Genomic DNA, 8,191 nt, shown 5'->3' with positions numbered 1-8,191 from the left:
AGCATCTAGTCGTGGCTCCAAGCCTATAAACGATCCCTGTGGATGAGTGAGGGCGCTGACATGGTGAAGGCTAAGCAAGTGAATAAAGGTCCCTGAAGTCTCATAACGGGGTATTTATTCAGTGTGGTTTATCAAGCAGGCAGTCACAAGTCTATTATTGGTTCAGGTTGCTGTTCTGACTATAGATTGTGTTCATAAACGATGTGATTTACAGACTAAGAATTTTATCTTGTTATTTGTCTACTTTCCAGCTGATGATGCACTAAACTTTAAACACTATTTTTTGGTTTTGTGTAATAGCTCCTTTTTTACTGAGTCACCCTATGACAATGTAGTAGGGGAAGTATTGTAGTATAAAGCACACATTTTCCATGTAGCTAGCCTAAGTTTATCAAACACTTAATGTATTAAGGTTAAACAATTGCCTCAAGTGTGTTTTCTACTAGGTATCAATTTTCTGTGCAGGATATAAAATATGGGTACATTTTGTGTCCTCTTGTGTTGAACAAGAGTAAAAAATTATAGTACAGCATAATGTAGTTATAAAAATGTGTTATAGTAGTTTATAGGAATGAGAAGAATAAAATAGTGTACGTATGGAAAATACACTGTATCCATTGTATCACTTCTTTTTAATGATGCATTCGTAATCTCTTCAGTTTTATTTTCAAACACGGTGAGGGATTGAGTGCTGTCTAATCTTGCAGGACAACACGCCGAAGTGCTTTGTGGAATATACTCTACAGATACAGCACAGAAACTTCACAGGACTGAAGTTTGAACGTTAATCCCGACTCTGTCACTGATTTTACATAAATCTTGTGACACTCTAATGACAATTTTCTGTCTCTCTCAGAAGTAGGCTAATTGTTATCTGGCTCATGGGATTGTTGTGTAAATTAATGTTTGTGGAAGGAGCAGGAGAGTATCAGATGAGGCATTTAAGATCGCTTGCTTGTGCCTCCCTGTCAGTGAGTCTATGTACATCCCTACTGGGATCATACCCTGTGTAGCCTATTGAAGCAAGGCTTTTTTTTCTTCTTTTTTTTTTTTTTTTTTTTTTTATTTTCCAGTACTGTTACAGATTTATTGCCTAGAGTTCAACAGTTGTTGTATTATTTGCTTGATCTCTATTCAGATATGCAGCTAGGAACTCTAACCTGACTCGCTAATAGCATTTATAAATCAATTTCAGGGAGAAAAGGTGGTGGGGCTAATCTGGTTTACCAGATTTCCAGGCAGCTCTGGAACATATGTTTAGAGGAGCAGTTCTCTTACTGTTAAACAGATGCTCTGTGGAAGATAATCTTTGATTCTTTTAATGGTCCATTTAAGTTGAAGAGCATCCTCAGGTTCTCATTTGAAGCTCTGGCTGTCAATGGAAAAGAGCAGTTGCTTTCTTTGGAACAAATGTTATAGCACTTTCAATAGGCTGATTTCTCACATTTGAAGTTAGTTCAAGATAGCGACTTGCGATTAATATTTTTTTTTTTTTTTTTTTTTTTTATAATTCTCTACACAGTCTTAAATGCAAAGTCTGATGTTTCCTAGAATGGCAGTAACTAGAAACTGGGAAAAAGAAGAGTAAAAGGGTAAAATACATTTTAGCAAAATAATAAAAGCTAATGAAAAAACATCCATGATGATCTTGCAGGAGAATGACAATTAGTAGATAGGTCCCAATTAGGGTAGTCTTATAGAATATCTTGGTGTGATTTTTAAAAATTATTAAGTCGCCAGTCACCATGTGCTTTTGAATTATTTGAGAGACATAGTTATTTTATTAGGAATGGATGGTGTGATAAATAGACGTTTTTGTTCTGAGCGGATGACAGCGTATGTTTGAGAAAAGTCTTGAAACGAGGCTCAGGACAGATCAGGTACCGCTGAGTAGAATGCATCATTTGGCTTCACCCTTCCAATTGTGTTGTTTGGGGATTTTCATGTGTGTTTTCCAGTTGTATGAAAAATAAACCAGTTTTGCAGCTCAGGGAGTTTCTGTGCTAGAGGTACCGTTTTGTGACCCTAAGGATGTGATGTTATATAAATCTGTTTAACTTCTTCTGGTCCAGATAGCAAACAAATGGGATTCCTCCCAGTTATTGACTAGGTAACTGACTGCTTTCGGTTACTGTTTCATTTTGGGCTTTAATAGATGTTGAGCCCTTCTAATGAGACACTTTGTGCCTCAATTTTGACTGACCTCTATTTCAGGAGAGTGATTCTGCCAAGCTGAGGTCACTCTTGGCTGCTCCTCCTCAGGATGAGGAAACAGTCCTGATGGCACTGCTCTCCAGAGCTCAGGTAGTTGTTTGCTCCTAATGAATGTAATTCAGATGCCAGAAAATGTGAGCATTTGGATGTACCAAAGTGTTAAACTGCAGATGAACTGCAGATTTCAGGAAAGGTACAATCCTCAGTTTTGTTCCACCCACTATGCTTTCTGTTTTAAGGTATGGCACTGTTGTCAGGTATACTACCTCTTGCCTGTTATTCTGTGACGGTGGTGAATTAGATGATCTTGTCCACCCGTTTGCCAGCTTAGGTTTCTCCTTATGTTCTTGTAAACTTTATGTACTTCAGCTGATGGAGCTTTGAACGCTTTCCTTTGCAGACTGTTGCACAGATTACTTGCCTTCATTAAAAAATTGTTCAAGTTTTGTTATTGCTCAACATCTTCCCATGCATAGCCCACCTATTTCATTTACTCCTTTTTGCTTCTATGTTAACACCTGCCTTTACAATTTTTCTTGTTTGGAGTTATCAAAAGGAAATGTAACGTCCTGAATTCATGATGAACAATGTGCTGAAATGGGCTGGTTAGCACATTTTTATGTATGTTGACTTTAAGCAGCTTGGACTTATTTTTCAGCACCAAAAATGCAGGCACTTCATAGCTTGAAGGTCGTCTGCCACTCAATACCCATCATACTTTGGTTTCGCCCTTTCTGGTTTCACTGCCCTTTCTGTATTTCCGCAACTGTGGAAAGGGCTTTTCTACCAGAGGGTGGCCCAAGGGCACATGACTGAGGAACAGCAGACGGCACATGACTGAGGAACAGCAGACTGCACATGTGCTTCGATGTCTCCCTTTGCTTGCAATGGCATGTAGCAGAGGTTGGCTGAACTCTGACTTGGTGTCCTAGCCTACTTGGGAAAGCTTGACTTCTGCTGCCCAACTGCTGTGGCTTCACCTCTATAGAGCCAAAGCATTTGAGCCTCCTGAGGCTGAATGGCTTTCACTGTGGGAGCGGTGAAGTGTGAGTGCTTCCTAGTGTGTACCATCTTCCTGAAGTTACTTGGGCTTCTGAGGATTTGTGCTTTGCGGAGATGCCACAAGGGCTGGCTCTGCTCATCTTTAGCGTTTAGGCTGAGAGCAAGTTAAAAATCTAACACCCCTTTAGTACACAGCACCTTTCTGTGTCACGTCCTTTTCACTTCATCTTCTGATGTTGGGACTTGTCTTCGTGTTTATCCTGTGTGGGTCATTGGGAATATTTCCCCTTTTAGAGGTACTCTGATAATAGGAGGTTTGGGACTAAGCTGCTCATTTAGGAGACCTATCATGAGTGTCAAAAATGGATGTCTGCATTTCTGTAATGTTTTTATGATGATGGATTCATCAACATCAAGTATTTTTGGTTTCGGGTTCCAAGTAGGAGTTGCTGTTGGGTGTGGAGGGGCCAGAACTCTTCAAGTATTGAACTTTATGCTATTATTTTCAAATAGATAACCTTTTAAAAACTGAGAATTAGGATAAACTAATTAGAGTACAGAAATGAGCAATACAAAGGCAGGTTGTATTTAAAAATAATTTGGGCATATGGAATCATTTTATTCTTCTTAAACTGTGAAATGTGATTTTGTTAATTATTTCAGTATTCATAGTGTCATGTATATCTTAGTTATAAATACCTTTACTCCTAGAGCTGTCACAAGATTGACAGAACCCTTAAATTAAGTGAAAGTGCAAGTATGGTTATTATGCAGCTGGAAAATTTTTTTCTCATTTAGCATTCTCACTCTCCATTTGCTTAAAATGCAATATAATAAAGTACTTATCTGCTGAGGATAAAAACTGCTTATATTAAAAAAAAACCCAAACTGCTTTCTTAAATTTACAAGGCTACATTTCATGGAGACTCTTTCTGAATTATGTAAAATGGGAGACTCTATTTTCCTGTGCATTTGGAAAGTAGATTAATGAAGTACAGTAAGCCAAGTGGCTGATAAATAACTAAATGTTCCAAAGTAACTAATTTAATTATGCTCTGTACTTCTTGAGCTCAAATCTAATTATGATTTTGGTTCTTTCCTCTGTGACTTTATTTAGGTCTAGGAAATATAGCTGAAACAAAGTCTACCATAATAAATTCTGATTCAATGGGCATATTTAGGTCTTAAAACAGTTAGACTTGTAATTTAATTTACTTGACTGTTATTATTATACAAAGAGTTCGGAGTTGGAATGCTTCTCTGTCCATTGCATTTATATGACACAGCAAATATTCAATATTCCATTCTATAGAAACACATCAAATGTTTTGCAAAACAAGAAGCAAAGTGCTTTAGTTGATATTTTACATCTGATCTTCAGTCAAAGAGGCGCCCTGGTCTTGACCCTTCCTCTGTGTGTGAATATGTGGAATCAGCAGTTTTGTTTGATCAGGGGAATGTTTAGGGTGTTGCCTCCAAAAAGATTTTCTGAAAAATTCATAAACTTTACACATGCTTTATGTTGGCCTATAGGTGTATGATTAATACTAGCTTATTGCAGCTTTATGAACAAGTTCTGTGCATCTGGGCAGGAGGAAAAAACCCTTTCGTATTTTTTTTCTGCTCTCAAGTGGGACAAAACCAGGATAATACAGCTCTTTAGTGTTTTTCCTTCCTAATGCAAATATGTTGAACCATCCCTGAGTTACAAATGCTCTTCATTCTGCTGTGTACATATTCATAGATTGATCTGCTTTCAAGCAAACATTAAGTAGCATATGTTTTGATCTCAAGTGTTTGTGAACTATCTGTAGAACCAAACTAACCGTTTTCCAAAAAGGTCTCAACAACTTACTGGTGTTTCCAGCAAGATACAGGAGAAGTAAATGCATGTCTAAAAATGCATCTTGCCTGTGCCTCGCTACCCCTCCAACCCCTACTTCTTGAGATCTGTCCTTAAATCCCAGCTGTGACCTACATGAATGAAAACCCCAGGCCAGAATGCGGACAGGCTATAAAGCAGGATTGTGATGGAGAGAATAACCAGACTGTGGCCATTTATGGGATTTGGCTGGGATTTGTTTGTTTGTTTTTTTACCATGTCATCAGTAAGCTTAAGAGTTACTGACCTGCCATGATCTTAAGATAACTCACAGCAGCTAATATGTCTCCTCAGCTATTTTTTCCCAGCTAGGTGTAGTGGCGATTAGGTTGCTGTTTGGTCTTGGAAACACCGTGTTCATTTTACAGTATACCAAGATGAAGGTGAGGTTAACAGAATGATGATTCCTCCATGAGCTATCTGCTTTAGTCCTTCAGATCTGTAAAATGAAGGAGGTATTTATGAAATACATGATGGGCAGATGATCTGATTTCTTACTGATCTGGGCTAGTGTCAAACCTACCTTAAGTTTCTTTGAATTGAAAAACAAAGACTTTCTGCTGCATGCTGGCATGGGGGTTAGCTCTTTCCTGCTGTGTGGAGGGTTGCACCAATGACCAATATATTACATGAAATGCCGTTTCTCACCTTCCATGCTGCTGTGCCCGTGACCAGTTTAATGTCTCAGCTGTTCCCTTGCCTTTGGCATTGGGGCTGTCCCTGGAAGCCAGAGTCATAGAACTGGGGACATGGAGTGATGGTGCATGCCTGGCCTTCGGTCTTGTTCTCTGGTGGGTTGCCGTACTCTTTTTTTTCTGCAGAAAAGTCATGAGTGCCAAGTCCTACAGTGCACTGTTTTCTGCCTCAATTATTTTCCAAAAATCTCTCATTCCCTGTTGCTTTCACCTCCTTTGCTGCAGCCTTGGCTGAACAGAAGGCTGGAGCACTACAGCATCCCTTTATATTTGGATATGAAATACCACATACATTCAATTACTTTTACAAATAACACTTTGGAGCGAATGTGACCCTCTCTTTTTGTTTCAGGAAATTGTGTTATCTAAGGAGAGGCTAAAATTAGAAGGGATATGGGGAGGGTTGTGTGTTTTGTGGTGGGGTTTTTTTTTGGTTTAGTTTTGTTGTTTGTTTTTTTTTAACTGAGCAGCTCTCCTAATGGATGAATCATGTGGGTGTAATTTATGGCACTTGATAGCAAGCAGTCTGTCTGAAGGTATATGTGCAACAAGATTACCAGGACCGTTTAGAAACTATTTGAAACTACTGAAATGTGAACTTAATCTGTTGTAAATATTTGTTACTCATCTAATATATCAAAATACATTTGGTTAGTTAGGCAAATGAAGGTAAGATATAAGGCACAAGTTTTGAACAATGGGTTACCGAGCATTGGAAAAGCTGCAGATGCAGTTGGTGGAGCGAATATTTTCTGTAAAAATAAATACTTTCTTGGAAAGTAATTTTCCAGAGCACAAGGGAAACAAGAGCTAGTGTTAGACTAAAACGAAGGGATGGGATTGAGAAATTGTCAAAACATTTGGAGACTGCTGAAATATTTTAGATTTGGCTTTATTTTAATAAACTTTTTGAATTACTGTGTTGCACTGCATTGTTAATCTAAAACTGGATGTATTAAATTTCATTTGAATGAGACTTATGTAATCTTTAGCCTCTTTTTAACTTGAAGATTTTATTATTTCTTTCTTTTCTGGTGTTTCACTCAATCATTTGTTTTCCAGATCTTCTTTGTGTTACTGAAAGCCACGAGACACATACATGAATCTGGTTCGGTGGCTTGACCTCAATCAAGTTCCTGTCTTTCTTTCAGGAAGACTCTTTTAGGTTTATCTGCTGAACCAAAATGTTAGGTATTCCTTTTACACTACTCGTGAAGCCCTCATCACTCGAGGCCTTGAACTCAAACCAGTCCCAGTCTTTCAAAAACTGCAAATGCTTAAACAGGTTACCAGGTCTGAGGAAAACATTTAGTTGGTTTTGGATTGTGTTAGGCAGGAAGCATGACTTGGTGATGACAAAGGTCTTCTCTAGCTTTGGTTGTGTGAACAGCTTTTAAAAGATAGTGGTATAATTGAAAACAGAGCAATAAAGGCCCTCCTTATGCCCTGGCCCACATCACTAGCTCCTGATATGACAAACAAGAAAGTCAAAATGTGGGAGAGATGAGAACAGTATGTTGCAGAGTTTCTAACATGGTTGTTCTTGAAGGACTGATAATTTCAGAATCACATTCTTGAAAACCTGCCTACGGATTGTGAGAGATAGAAATGTTTACCTTTCCCAGGAAAGCTGTTGCTTTAAGTTACAGTTATAATAATATCTTGAAATATATGATCCCAGGTGATACTCGCCTTTGGCCTAGTACATGCATTTCCTTTAGGTAGTCAGATTCTGAGTCCCTTAGTATACATTATTTAATACATAGAAAGTGATTTGCTGAATGACTTCAGTTTAAGAAGCCAATACAATGGCCTGAATAAGTTGCATGAAATCTGTGTCTCTTCTTTTCAAAGCTGTTGCTTATTTACAGTGTCAGAAACCTTATGAACTTTTAAATATCTTAGCACAAGAAAAATCCATTAAGAGCTGAAAATTTTGGTGCAAGTCATCTAATAGTGTTCAAAAGTTACGGTATAGTATTTTCTCTTTTATGTGCTTGTAAAATAAATATTTGCTTAAGTAATAAGCTGAAGGAAGTATGAAGTGGGATAGTTATTAGGCAGTTTTTATAAAGGTAGTGGAAGTGCTTTAAAGAACATTCCTTGTATTTTGTTTCACCATTAGCATATCTAAGGTCTTTACTGCCATAAAAAGGTACTTAAACTCTGAGTATCACAGTTGTCGTTCTCACTTGCATTTGTATGATAAACTACAAAGCAACCCTATTCAGTCATTGTGTTTGGGACATTCTCGTGGTTGGTGTTGGTCTTTTAGCCCTGTCCATTCATTCACAATTGTATCACCCTCTCTGCCAGTAAATTCTTGGTATTACTGGGTATTTGTTGTAACAATACTTCAAAGATCTTTGTGATATTAACGAATAGTAAAAAAACCTCC

The sequence above is a fragment of the Athene cunicularia genome, assembly GCF_003259725.1.
Source record: "Athene cunicularia isolate RWA chromosome 3 unlocalized genomic scaffold, athCun1 chr3_part1, whole genome shotgun sequence".
Lineage (NCBI taxonomy): Eukaryota > Metazoa > Chordata > Aves > Strigiformes > Strigidae > Athene > Athene cunicularia.
This window is presented reverse-complemented; position numbering follows the sequence as displayed.